The sequence below is a fragment of the Peromyscus maniculatus genome, chromosome 23 (genome assembly GCF_049852395.1).
Source record: "Peromyscus maniculatus bairdii isolate BWxNUB_F1_BW_parent chromosome 23, HU_Pman_BW_mat_3.1, whole genome shotgun sequence".
NCBI lineage: Eukaryota > Metazoa > Chordata > Mammalia > Rodentia > Cricetidae > Peromyscus > Peromyscus maniculatus.
In genome coordinates, this window is record NC_134874.1 from 16,939,764 (window position 1) to 16,953,875 (window position 14,112).

Consider the following 14,112-nt stretch of genomic DNA (forward strand, 5'->3'; position numbering starts at 1 on the left):
TTGAAAATAAAAGAAAGTGTAGATGAGGGTTGAAGATGTAGCTCAGTGGAAGGGACCTTGCCTAGCACGTACAAGGCCCTGGGTTCAATCCCTATCACCGTAACAAAATAAACAAAATGTGGAAAACTTTAAAAAAAAAAAAGAAAAAAGATCTAGCTGTGTGTTGGGGTGCACGATTGTTACCTCAGCATCAGACAGCTGAGGCAGAAAGTTGGCAGCCTGGCTGGGGCCAGGCATCGTCTGTCTCACAATAGCAAGACAACAAAACAAAGACAAAAACCAGGCTGTGTGCCAGGAAAAGATCCCAGGAGGGAGTTCCAGCCAAGGCTGGCCCGCTTTGAGAGCGTGCCGGGCTCCGGGTCCACCCTTAACAGGGGTGTTTGTGAAACGAGGCTCTAGGAAACATCTGGAGAGCCGCTGGGAGAGCACCAACCTGCCTCTGGCAACACGGGCCTCTGTGTGTGTGACCTGGTGGGTTAGGTCAGTTCCATTCCCAGCACTCGAGCAGCAGAGACAGGAGGATCAGGAGTTGAAGGTCATCCTCAGCTACATAGTGAGTTCAAGGCCAGCCTGGGCTACATAGAAGCCTGTCTCAGAAAGAAAACGGGAAAGGAAGGGTGCAGTGTAGTATCTCGGGGGGAGCAGAGAGAAGGCAGAAGCAAAGCATTATAGGCTGTGTGAGTCCTACTGTGCACAGCTCCAGAACAGACAAGGCCGGCATGTCTCATTAAACTTTTTTTTGTTTGTTTTTCGAGATGGGGTTTCTCTGTGTAGCTTTGCGCCTTTCCTGGAACTCGCTTTGGAGACCAGGCTGGCCTTGAACTCACAGAGATCCTCCTGGCTCTGCCTCCCGAGTGCTGGGATTAAAGGCGTGCGCCACCACCGCCCGGCTTAAACGTTTTATTATTATTATTATTATTAAATCACTGCAGTTACTTATTTAAGCACATAGGTATGTGTATGGGTTTGCACACGCCAGGGCACATGTGCGGAGGTCAGAGGACAACTTGTAGAGAGGTTGATTCTCTCCTTCCACCATGTGGGCCCCAGGGATCGAACTCAGCCCATCAGGCTTGGCAGCAAATGCCTTCACCCACTGGGGCCACCTAAATGATACGCCCACACAGAAAGTCACCTGTCATTTTAAAAAGATAAACTGTACAGTCACATAGGATGTAATTTCCCAGCAACTATGCAAAAAATAGGAAGCTCGAGCCATAGACATGAGGACGTAGGTGAGGTATACAGCCTGGGGAGAGAAGGCAGCCGTGTCCACGTCTGGAGTCGATCGTATCTATGTAATGCCCAGTGGCCCCGTGGAGTCTCTGGTTGGCACAGCACCCAGAACACCAGCTTCCAAATGCCACACGCCACCTGGGGCAACCTCCCCCGCCAAAATGACCTCCATCCCAACTGCAGTATTTCTGACTCTGTACTGGGCCCCTACAATTCCTCTAGGGTGGGTTTTGGGATTCTTTGTATGTGATGAGGTCTCATGTAGCCCAGGCTGGCCTTGAACCCTCTATGTAGTTGAGGAAGACCTTGAACTCCTGATCTTTTCTTGCATCCGCTTCTTCAGTACTGGGATTGCAGGGATCTCAGGATGTCATTACACCAGGCTCTCAGTGGTTTAGACTTTTATTTATTTGTTTGTTTGCTTTTAACTTGTGGGGGAGCCAGCTAGAGAGATGGCTCAGTGGTTAAGAGTATTTCAGTTCCTAGCACTCACATCAGGTGGCTGACAAAACTAACTCCAGCTTCCAACACCCTCTATGCGCGCGCACACATGCACGCACGCACGCAGGCATGCACACCTCTCTTAACCTCTGAGCCATTTCTCTGGCACACCCCCCCCACCCCCACAAACACACACCACATTTGAAATACCAGTCGCCCACATACCCCGGAGATGTCACAACCCGTATCAGAAAGATCACATCCCACAGTTTGAAAACTCTGCCCTAGAGGAATTCTCAAGGTGCAAGAGCCCGGCAGAACTGCGGAGGAGAGTGCCCGCAGGCTCTCATCTCCAACAGACTGGCTCCCTTCCCCTCCCAGAGGGCTCTTCAGGAAAGCTGGCAGGCAGGGCAGGCTCCCCACAGATCCTGCTTGGCTCTTTTGGGCGCAGGGAACTAGCCAAAATCTCAAAAGCGTGGGGTGATGGGCGGTTCCCGAAGAGAGCAGGTGGTCGGGGTGGCAGGAGGCTGAAGTGTGCAGCGCCCTTGAGCCCAGTGATTAATGTGGGGTGCATAAGGCCTGCAGTGGTGTGGCCTTTCCCTTATCTGCAGCTTGCGGTCCAACGTCTTTCAAAAAAAAAAAATTTAACTTTGGAATTCTTTGGCTGACAAGATGACTCAGCAGGTAAAGGCACTTACCCCGAAGCCTGAGGACCGGAGTTAGGTCCCTGGGACCCAATTAGGGAAGAACAGAACCTATTCCAACAAACTGTCCTCTGACTTTTCTGCACGTGCTCTGGCATTTGCATGCCATGCCCACTGGCCCCCACCAAAATGATTCTTTAAAAAAAATTGATAAAATTTTACCATGACATTGACCTATGAGCCTCTTCCTCTGCCTGGCCCCGGTGGCATCTCTAACGCCACGACTTTCCATCATTCTCTCCATCGTTCCATCGGCTCTGCCTCGGATGCTCACACACTCTCTCCCAGACCCTTGCTTGGCTGTCTTCTTCAACGTGCTTGCCAAGGAAGCCTTATGAGCAAGGCCCTGTGGGATGCTGTGTCTGTGCTCAGGAAGGCCCACACAGGTCACCCTGAACCCCGAGCTCCCTCACCCACTCTTGTTTTTTCCAAGGCGCTCCTTGTTTTCCCATTTGCCTGTGTATTGTGCTTAGGTCTCCCTGCCAGGCCATAAATCCCACCGATGATGTTCACGCTGCAGCCCTGAACTTCCAGGCAGCGCCAGGCACCTGGCAAGACCTCAGAAGACTTTGAGGAAGGAGCCAAAGCTAATCCTGGAACACCATAATCTGCCAGTCTGGGAAACGAACCCCCCAGAGAAGCCGACATCCTGTGGGCACCTTTGACATAGTATGAGCTTGAGAATGGAATATTGATGGCTCCGTCGTAAATTGCTTGCCTCAAAAGTATAAGGGCAAGCCGGGCGCTGGTGGCGCATGCCTTTAACGCCAGCACTCAGGAGGCAAAGGCAGGCGGATCTCTGTGAGTTCGAGGCCAGCCTGGTCTACAGAGTGAAATCCAGGACAGGCACCAAAACTATACAAAGAAACCCTGTCTCGAAAAACCGGGAAAAAAAAAAAAAAAAAGAAAGAAAGTATAAGGGCCTGAATTTGCCCCCCACCCCCAGCTCCCACATACAAAGCCAAGGGTGGTGGTGCATTGCTTGTAATCCCAGAACTGGGGAAATGGAGACAGCAGGGTGCCCGGGGTGAAACCCAGATCCTAGAGAGAGACCCTGCCCCATAAAAAAAAAGTGAGGGACTAGAGAGACAGTTCAGTGGTTAAGAGCATTGGCTGCTCTTCCTGAGGACCCGAGTTCAAATCCCAGCACCCACATGATGGCTCGCAACCATCTGTATCTCCACTTCCAAGGGATCTGACGCCACAGTCTGGCCTCTGCAGTCACCAGGCATGCACGCGGTGCACAGACATACATGCGGGTAAAACATCTATATGTGTAAAATAAAAATAGATCCTTAAAAAAAAAATAAGGTGGTGACACACGCCTTTAATCCCAGCACTCAGGAGGCAGAGGCAGGCAGTTCTCTGTGAGTTCCAGGCCAGCCTGAGCTACAGAGCGAGATCCAGGACAGGCTCCAAAACTACACAGAGAAACCCTGTCTCAAAAAAAAAAAAAAAAAAAAGAGGTGACCTGGACCTGAGAAACAACACTAAGGTTGACCTCTGACCTCTACACACAAACATGCACAAGTGCAACACCAATAATGGCATTTGGAGATGCCAGGGCAGAACCCTCACACAGACTAGGCATACACTGTGCCACTAAAGCTGTGTCTCTAGCCTCAGAGAAGAATATTCCTGAGCCCACCCATGGCTCGGGCTCTTCAGGTCCAGGATGAATGATAGGTAAAATGTCCCACCTTCGTTCTCAACCATTTGTCTATTTTTCAATTAAGTGAGTCTCAAAAATTAAAAAAAAAAAAAAAGATACTTTTGGGCTTCCACAGCTTGACCCTCCCAGCTGGTCCCCAGCCCTGGGCAGGAGGACCAAGTGAAAGGATCCTTGACTTCCACACAAGAGGTTTGCAGCAAGCCTCCTGCCTGGACTGAGTGCTGGCCAGAGACAGTGAGCACAGTCCTGAGGGCTGGGGACCCAGACAGCCCTGGAGGGGAAGGGGGGGGGGTGTTCCAAGATGACCACAGTGCCCAAGTGGGGAGCCTTGCCAAACCCTGTCCCAAACACCAACCCCCCTGGGCCAGCAGTAGCCGAGGCACATAGCTGAGGCTCGCACTTGACACCCGAATTCCAGCGAGCAATGACCTCACTGGCCCATCAGATCCTTACCTTAAAAACACCTGCCGGGCGGTGGTGGCGCACGCCTTTAATCCCAGCACTCAGGAGGCAGAGGCAGGCGGATCTGTGTGAGTTCGAGGCCAGCCTGGTCTATGAACTGAGTTCCAGGATGACCAGAGCTACATAGAGAAACCCTGTCTCAATCAACAAACAAACAAATACTTTGAGCCGGAAGTGGGCTCTGGGCCACTCAAACCAAAGAGAACACAGTGGGCCTGGGGTGAGAGGGCATTCTGACTGTAGTCAGGGTAATTCCCAACTACAGGTCGGCCTGCAGGAGCCAAACACACCTGGATGTCGGAGACACCATGTAAAACAAAAACAAAAACAGACGGAGATGATCAGGGCCCTCACCTGAGGTGCTAGAGACTTGAGGAACCCTCTGTGTGGGTAACAAGACACTCGGGCACATTTCACCTCATTGACTCTCTGACCATATATCACAGGCACAGCACCAGGCTCGGAAGCCTCTGCCCCAGGAAGATCACAGAGAGGGAATCTCACCCAGGCTCTATCTCCACATAGGACCCCACAGGATCAGCAGGGCACTCTTCCCAGCCTCTCCAGGGACTTCCCAGCGGCTCAGCTGAGGTTCTGCGGAGCAATCATTAATCTGACCTAGGAAATTGCAAAACCCGATCCTTCCCTTAGGAAACACGTTTCAGGCTCAAAAAAAACACAGTTCTGACCCAGCAGGGGTGGGACACACGTTTAATCCCAGCACTCGGGAGGCAGAGCCAGGCCGATCTCTATGAGTTCGAGGCCAGCCTGGTCTACAGAGCGAGATCCAGGACAGGCACCAAAACTACAGAGAAACCCTGTCTCAAAAAAACAAAAAATTAAAAAAAAAAAAATCTCTGGCAATGACCAGTGGGGTCTCTGGCAGTCTCTCCCCTGAGTTATTCCGAGCTCACCTCTCTGTGCCACCTACGTCGCTCACTCTCCACCTACCCTAGGGTGCTCCTAAGCTCACAGCCCGTTGCACTTAACCCTCTCACGATCGCGACACGTGCCCTCTCTCATCTTTTCCACCTCTTTCCACAGCCTCTGCTGAGCCCCCATACACAAGAGGCTGTGCGCTAGGCCTGAACCACAGCAGTGAAGAAAACGGACGGGACCCGTCTTTGTAAAAAACAGCCCCTCCCCCTCAGAGCCCTCCCCTACCAAAAGTTCCTGTGGCTTCAGGGACAAGGCCCCCCCCCCTGCCCCCAACATGCACCCAGGGATTCAGTCCTGATGGAGAGAGCTACAGCCGCCGCCCTGGAAACATGAGGCAGCTTTGAGACAGAAAAGGACCATGTCCTTTGCATGACAAGGGATGGCCGTGCGTAAAGCTTGGTGACCTATGACGTCATAAAGCTATTCCCACCACCTCGGGAAATGTCCCCTCGATTCATAATGAGCTCCAGGCCATGTACCAGCATGGCTAAAATGAGAAAGACTGGCAGTCAGAGATGTTGGCGAGGATGTGTGTGTGTGTGTGTGGGGGGAACCAGCATGTGTACACTCTGCTGGTGGGAGCGTGGGCTGTGGGTGCCACGGCTCTGCCTAAAGAAGCTGAGTACCCGTGCACTGTGGCGTGGCGGTCCGCTAAGTCATCCTGGGGAAATGTCGTCACCCCTCGGCACCGCCCACAGGCTGTCCATAAATGTCTCCAAGAGTTTTGCTACGGCAGCTTAATGCACAAGAGTGATACCAACGTCCCCACAGTCACATGCTAGAAAGTTCCCTAGACGTCAAAGGGTGTGGCCGCTGAGTCCCTGGGGCTATGCGAGAACTGTGGTTTCTGCTTCTGTGACACACGGGGACGGGCAGACACATCTTTAGGGACAGAGGTGGGAAGGTGACCTCAAGATACAAACCCCAGTTTGACAGGCCGAGGGACCTGTCCAGGTATAAAAATCAGAGCCCCAGGGGAAAAAAGATCTGCTGGCTCCATCCTAGTGTCCCTAGTGGGTCCCTTGACGCCCCTCCAGGGTAGCTTCAGGACCTGCGGGCCTGTCAAAAGCATCCTGCGAATACACACACACACATCCCATCCCATCCCATCCCATCCCAAAATAGGCACAGCCCGAAGACACCCTAACCCCACAGCTCACATGGCGCCTGTACCCACCCCACTGACACTCCCACTTATCCCCAACCCAAAACAACACAGGCTGAGAACACTCATTCATTCATTTGTTCATCCATCTGTTCAATCGATTTCATTCTCTCCAACCTGCCCAAGCACCTCCGAATCCCCAAACTGGTACTTAGCACTATGACGCAAAGTTAACCAAACTGGATTCTGCCCTCAGGGAAATGGTCGTGAGTGGACAAGAGGACTCTGCTAACCTGCATGACTCAGGGACCTGAGAGGTAACACTCAGAGCATCTAGACGCATCTGCTGGCATGCGGCGGCGGCGGCGCCAGCACCCTTGAAGGGCGCATCACACAGGGCAGCATCATTGGGAAACAGCCATTAAAGCCTGTCACCCGCTCCCACCCACCTGCAACCTCCTCGCTCAATCCCAGGTGCCACTCAGAAAGATGAGAAGATCAGCAAAAGACTTAGTGATGCTTCCAGAAGCTTCGATCACAGCCCTGTGAGAGCTGGAGCCCACCGAACAGGGACCAGTTTGCTCAGGACCACGACCCAGCAACGAGAAGCAACCAGCCGTGACTCGTAGGCATCTCACCGGCCTCAGGCTGAGCTGCACGAGGCCACTGCAGAGCAGGACCAGGGGTCCCACTGTGAAAGCACAGGGACAAGTCGAGGCAGAACCCGGCTCTGCTTAGATCGATCAAGCTAATCCACGCAGCCAGAAGCTAGTGGAGGGCCGGGTGTGGTAACTTATATCTGTAATCCCTGCACTCAGTAGGGTTAAGGCAAAAGGATTGCCATGACTTTCACAACAGCCAGAGCCAGAGCCAGAGCCTGTCTCCCGGAGGGAGGGAGAGAGAGAGAGAGAGAGACAGAGAGAGAGAGACAGAGAGAGAGAGACAGAGACAGAGAGAGACAGATAGAGAGAGAGAGACAGACAGACAGAGACAGAGAGACAGACAGAGAGAAAGTGAGTGGACTGGTTACCTTCCAGGTGCCCCAAGGGATTCTGGGAACTCCTGTTTCTTGATCCTGGTGCCAAAGTGTCAGGCTAGTAGTGACAACGGCTACCATTTATCAAGGGCCAAGCCAGGTGGAGAATGGGCATCTTTTCTTGCAGTTTTTCTGACAGGTTATGCAACCCAGGCTAGCCTGGACCTCAGTGTGCAGCTCAGGCTGGCCCTCACACCCGTCATCTTCCTGTCTCTGCTTCCCGACCGCCATGTGCTGGATACGCATTTGACACACACAGCAGTCTGTGTTGTTACCCACCCAGGGCTCTCTGCCTCCTGCCCCCCCCCACTAGAGATACATGTGGCTCACCTGTCGGGTAGAGAGCCCTACCTCTCAGGGAAGGCTGCCTTGCCTCTAGACTGGGGTCTGTGGGAGACTTCTAGAGAATTCTTGCAGTAGCAGCTAAGGACTTGAACATTTAGAAATGTGTGAGAGTTCTCCATTGAGCTAGCGCCCCACGAGGCCTTTGGGGTAGGTCCGGGCCAGGGTTTCCATCCTCAGCTCTCTCCAGCCTGGTCCCCAGACTATTGTATAGGTCCCCTCATGGCCCCTTCCAATGTCAATGTGTGCAGTGGCTTGGGGGCACGAAGCTGTCCCAAGGAAGACACCCACTCACTCACAAACACTCCTAAGGAGGACAATCACCACAAGGGCCTCCAGCTCTGGCTGGCGGAGGTTCAAAAATGCAGCCAGAAGCCGGCCAAACCTCAGAGGAAGGGGCAGTGGTTACGGCATCAGCCATGGCTCGGGGCCACACTTTCAGGGAACTGCGATTTTTCTAAGACATTCATCAGGCTGGAACACAGCCACCATGGACACTGGGTCCTCCATCTACAAGCCAGAGAAAGGAGGGCTGTGACCCATGTCCCTTCAGGAGGAAACGGGCCACAGCTGGTTTATTCGCTTTCATTGTGGTGAAGCCTCCAGACTTGGGGCCGTTTTTAAGTATCCGCTCCTAGGGTGTTGGGCAGATGTGGCCACCAACGGCCACAGACTACCTCTCATCTGTCCTTCTGAGACCCTGTCCCCATTCGACACTCTACCCCACACACCCCACACCCCACCCACGCACAGTATCCCACTCCTTCAACCTCGACATCTGGGTCCTCTGGGGGCTCCTGTGAACACAATCGCACTGTATCTGTCCTGCCTTCTCTCAGAATCCGCCTTCAGGGTTCATCCATGTTACAGCACAGAGTAGAACTCTCTCCTCTGCAGCGGCTACCCCGGCACTCAGAAAGCTGAGGCAGGAGGATCATGAGTTTGAAACCAGCTTAAGGACTATATAGTGAGACCCTGTCTCAAAAACAAAACAAAAACCCAAAAACAGAGGGGCTGGAGAGATGCCTTATCCCTTACGAGCATGGGCTGCTCATCCAGAGGACCTGGGTTCAATTCCCAGAACCCACATGGGGGGCTCATAACTGCCTGTAACTCCAGTTTCTGTATGAGGGATCCGACACCCTCATACAGACACACGCACAGGCAAAACACAATGCACATGAAATAAAAATAAATAATTTTTTTTTTCTTAAAGAAGAAGGAAGCTCTCTTCTTTTGTAGAGTTATATCCCATTCCCTCTCCTGGAGAGCCCTTTTGATTTCTGAAGATTTAAATTTAACTTATGTTTTGATTAAATTTAATGCCTCTGTGCACATGAGTGTAGAGTCCTAAAGAGACCAAAAGAAAATGTAGGATCCCCTGGAGCTCATGGTACAAGCAGTCGTGGCCTGCCTGATGCGGGTGCCGGGAATCAAACATGGGTCATCTGGAAGAGCTAGCTGCCTGTGCTCTTTACCTCTGGGTCATCTCTCCAGCCCCCTTTTTTATTTCATTCGGTTTTTCTATTTGCCTATCCGTGGTCACTCAGTGCTTGGACCACTCAGCTGTGTGTGGCGTCCAGATTCCCCAGGAGGATGGAGGATGGCTGCACCCAACAGTGATTCTCTGGTCAGCTTTTTTTTTTCCCCCCGAGACAGGGTTTCTTTGTGTAGCATGGCTGTCCTGGATCTTGCTCTGTAGCCCAGGCTGGCCTCCAACTCCCAGAGATCCACCTGCCTCTGCCTCCCGAGTGCTGGGATTAAAGGCATGCGCCACCGCTGCCCGGCTTTTTGAGACCTGGACACTGACTTCTCGGGGCTGCTCCTCTGAACACCTGTGACCCGCTGGGTTATCCAGAGGCTGTCCTTGTGGGTGTGCACGACCTGTGACCCTCAGCAACCTGCAGCCCGACAGGTGTCCTGAACACCTGCTCCCGGGCCACCGCCACCCGTGAGCTACTCTGGACAAACACTCATTTTGGTTCTCGGTCAGGTGGAAAGGCTCCTGGTCCGGCCCTCAGAGAGGCCTACTCCTTCCTGCTGGGCTCCAGAGACCCTTCCCCACCGGTCTCCTTGTTATCCACGCCATGCCCACCATGGCCCTTTGTACTAACCATTGCACCACCTTTCGTGCGGGTGCTGTGTGCGGCAGATAAGCCCATGAAGACCTTGTTTCTCTGTCCACCATGCAGCTCCAGGGCCTGGGAAGGGCCCAGCATGCAACAGAGCACTCAGCTCCACGGAAAGAGGGAACACCTGTTTCCCCAGAAGGGCCTCAGAGTCCTCCTCCTGTCTCCCCTGCTCCTCTGCGTCTGTCCCAGCTGGAAGACCAATAACTCCCCAAGGCTTCAGGGTGACACAAAGACCCCTGGAAAACATTTAAGGCACCAAGGGTCCCTCCTGGCCTGCAGTGGGAGTTCTTGTACTGGGGGGTGTTTGTGAGTATCCCAACTGCTAGGGAACAGACACCTTCCATTCCCACAGTTTTACCAAACAGAGCTCAGCCATTCCCAGCTGTGGGCCTGGGAAGGGGGCGATGCCACCGTGAGGCCGGGCTGTGTGTGGGTTCTCCACAGGGGCTCTCCGCTAGCCTCTACCTTGAAACAGAGCCCATCCCGTCTCTTCCCTCCCCTGAGGAGTTGGTGGCCCTGACTGCTGATCGTCCGGCCTACTTATCTGCTCCTGGACCACAAACCATGCAAGCCCAGACTGGGAAGGTCAGCTGTGGGGAGACCTCAAAGGCCAGGCTGCTCAGCCCAAGGGCAGCCTCTTGCCCACGGCCACGGCCATTTCCCTGGCTGGCCTCCTCTCCTCGTCTTTCTTTATCTGACTTGACTTTGTCCTCCGCTGTGGGAGGTTCCCAGGGACAGCTTCATCACCACCACAGACAACATCCCTGGGTGTGCTCTGACTCCTAGGTCCTCACAGCTGGACGCAGGAGTTAACACAGCAACCACTTCGCAGATGGGGAAACTGAGTCCTTGGAAGATGAGGCCGTGCCTGAGGCTGTAGCTAGACCTGGGCCTGTCTTCATTCTCACTCTGCAAGTCCATGCACAGAGGGGAGAGTTACGGGGACAAATGACATTTCCTAGCCCCTTGCGATTAAAAAAAAAAAAAATCACATTCATTTATTTATTATTTATTTTGTACGTGCAGGGCACAGACACACCACAGCACATGTGTGGAGGTCTGTTCTGTCCTTCTACCGGGTAGGTTCCAGGGATCAAATTCAGCACCCTTACCTGCTCAGCCATCCCACTGGCCCTCTCATCCCTCGTCACCACCTCACCTGACCAGGTAGGAGGCTCGGGGCAAATGAGGACACAGAGGTAGGAGGTTACCACGAAGCTCCAGTGGCTTCAGATCTCAGCACCCACCATGGCCCAATTTTTTTTTTTTTTCCAAACCCATCACCCAAGAACCCCAGACGCCGCCTAGAACACACTGGATTAACAAGAAGGCCCGATGTTAAGGACATCACTGCCAACTTGAGTTGAGTGCCTCGATGCCCATGTTAGCCCGCAGCTGGATACAATCCTGGCAGCACCAACACACTACCCCAGTTATCACTCACTTATCCCTCCTAGTCACGGTCCCCTTGACAAGCAGGGAAACTGAGGCACAAGGAAGTCCAGCCTCTTGCCCTCAGACACACACTAGATATCACTATCCCGGGTCGAGGAGGAGGACCCCACTGAAGAGCAGCAATCCTGGAGGCTGCATCCCTGCCAGCGGCTACCACATAAATTCTGCCACCTCTGTGCACACAAGGGCCTGGAAAGGTGAGTCTGAGTTAAGGCCTACTCCTCTGTAAGTGTCAACAAATATCCAAACACGAAACGCACACACAGGTCCTGACGAGGGTCAGGGTGTAACCTCCAGGCAAGAGTGACGCGCCCAGATGCCAGATAAAACCTGACCTTCCCCAACAGCTGTGTGGCCTCTGGCAGGTACCTCCACCTCACAGAGCCTGTGTGCCTCCACTTGCAGAAAATGCCTTGAGCGGACCTTTAGAGACCGGGGTGGCTCTGGTTCTGATGCACATGCCTGGAAGCTGGACCACACACAGCTTCGTGCCTGGAGGAGTGAGCGCTCAATGAAAGCTGGTGTGTGAGTGTGCGCGGTGCTGGGGATGGAACCCAGAACCTTGTGCACTCTAGGCAAACCCTCCCCCAGTGAACTACATCCCTGAACCATGTTTTCATTTGTTTGTTTGAGAAAGGGTCTTACTGTGATGTTCTCATGGAGACTAAGCCCGGCAAGTGCCTTCAGGGACCAAATTCTGTGTCGATGAGCCTTTAAATCTTTTACACACGTAACCCGTAACTCTGAGCTAAGCACACCCAAAGATGTGCCTTGTCTTTTAAAATCATGACCGTGTGATGGTTGGCTTTAACTGTCAACTAGACATACCCAGAAGCACCCGGGAAGAGGGTCTCAAGGAAGGACTGTCGACATTAGGTTGGCCTGTGGGTATGTTGATTAGGTTCACGGATGTGGGAAGACCCAGTCCACCGTGGGTGGCACCATTCCCTAGGCAAAGGGGTCCTGAACTGCACAGGAGTCCCCGGGGAAGTTGAGCCCAGCACAAGCAAGCAAGCGAGCAAGTGCACATGAATCCATTTCCTTCTGCTCTGGACTATGGCTGCTGTGACAAGCTATTTAATAGTTCCCTACAGCCCAGACTGGCCTTGAATGTGCAATTCCCCCTTCCTCAGCCTTTCGTGGGCTTTCAGTTTTGGTCAACGCTGACTGCTGCTGTTAGCACCATCCTCCTGCAGGGTGTCAACCCCTCCCCACCCCCACCCCCACAGCTCTGTTTATCAGAAGGCATAAACACGGCCTTGTCAAGAGGAAGGGTCTGCGGATGTTATGACTGAGGGTCTTGAGAGCAGCCAGGGGTGAGTCCTGGATCCAAGAACAGATGTTCTTATCAGAAGGTGGAGCAGGGATAGAATGACCGATGGGGATACAAGCTGGGGGACACAGAAGCTGAACTGGGGGGTATGTTAGGACCCCTGGGGCCTCAGAGGAAGTTCAGCCCTAGTGGCACCTTAACTCACAGGTGGCTTCCAGGCACCCAGCCAGGGGGGTATTAGTGGCGTTTCTCTAGAAACTAATACATCCCCCGAGAAAGCTCCGGAAGACATGGGGAGATGGTTCTGGAAGAGGCCCAATGTCCCGGAGACATGCTGTCGAACACACACCCACTCTCCATGGACTTGGCTGATGGGAAACACGGCAGAGGAGAGAAGGGGAAGACCCAGGACCCATCCGGGTGCCCAATCCAAGGGCTGCAAAACGCAGGAAGTGCGCACCGGTACCGGGAGCCAGGCTAGGGAGGACGGAGAGGGCAGGGAGGGACTATCCTGGACATAAACATGTTTTTTGCAGGAAAGAACAAAAGCCATGAACCAAAGTTACCTCTGTGCTTGGGACCCTGGGGGAGGGCAGCGACATGTCACCTTTGTCTTCCCTGAGGGTCATGCCGCTCTGGGCTGGCTTCAAACTGACTATTAGCAGAGATGACCTTGAACTTCTGATCCTCCTGCCTCCACCTCTCAAGTGCCGAGATCTGGTCATCACAACAGAGGGATGATTTTTTTGTTCTGTAGTTTGTTTTCATAGTGGGGCTGTCTGGGCCAAAGGTACCCCACCATGCACATGGTGTAGACACTCAACCATGCCAGTGGCCCTGTGTGACCTCCAGATGGTGTTGAGAGGGTGCCTAGCCCCTCCACAGATGAGGAAGTGACATTCAGGAGGGATTTCAGTCTCTGTAGAACTTATGACAGCTGGGATTGAATCCGAGAATCCTGCAGATCTGAGTCTGGGCTCACATACATAGCAGCCCCACAAAGTTGACGCCCACCCAAACCTCAGAGTGAGACCTTATTTGAAGACAGGGTCTGGGCCGATGCCGTCAAGTTAAGAATATCCCGGCACAGTGGCACAGGCCTGTCATGCCAGCACTTGGGAAGCTGAGGTAGGAGGATTGTGAGTTTAAAGCCCGCTTGGGCTTCGGAATGAGTTCGAGGCCAGCCTGAGCTGCATGGTGAGACTCTGTCTCAAAATGGGAACGAATCTCAAAAATGATTGGACATAGGCTGGATCCCCAAATGCAAGAACAGATGAACTTATAAGAAGGGGGGAGGGGCTGAAGGATGGTCGGG

The 14,112-nt window shown here is 53.2% G+C and overlaps 1 protein-coding gene across 2 annotated transcripts in view; it reads right to left on the reverse strand.

Annotated features, from left to right (window-relative positions):
* Scarb1 (scavenger receptor class B member 1) overlaps nucleotides 1–14,112 on the reverse strand; it is a 68,091-nt gene that overhangs the window by 32,646 nt on the left and 21,333 nt on the right. The gene's annotated exons all lie outside the window — the stretch shown is intronic.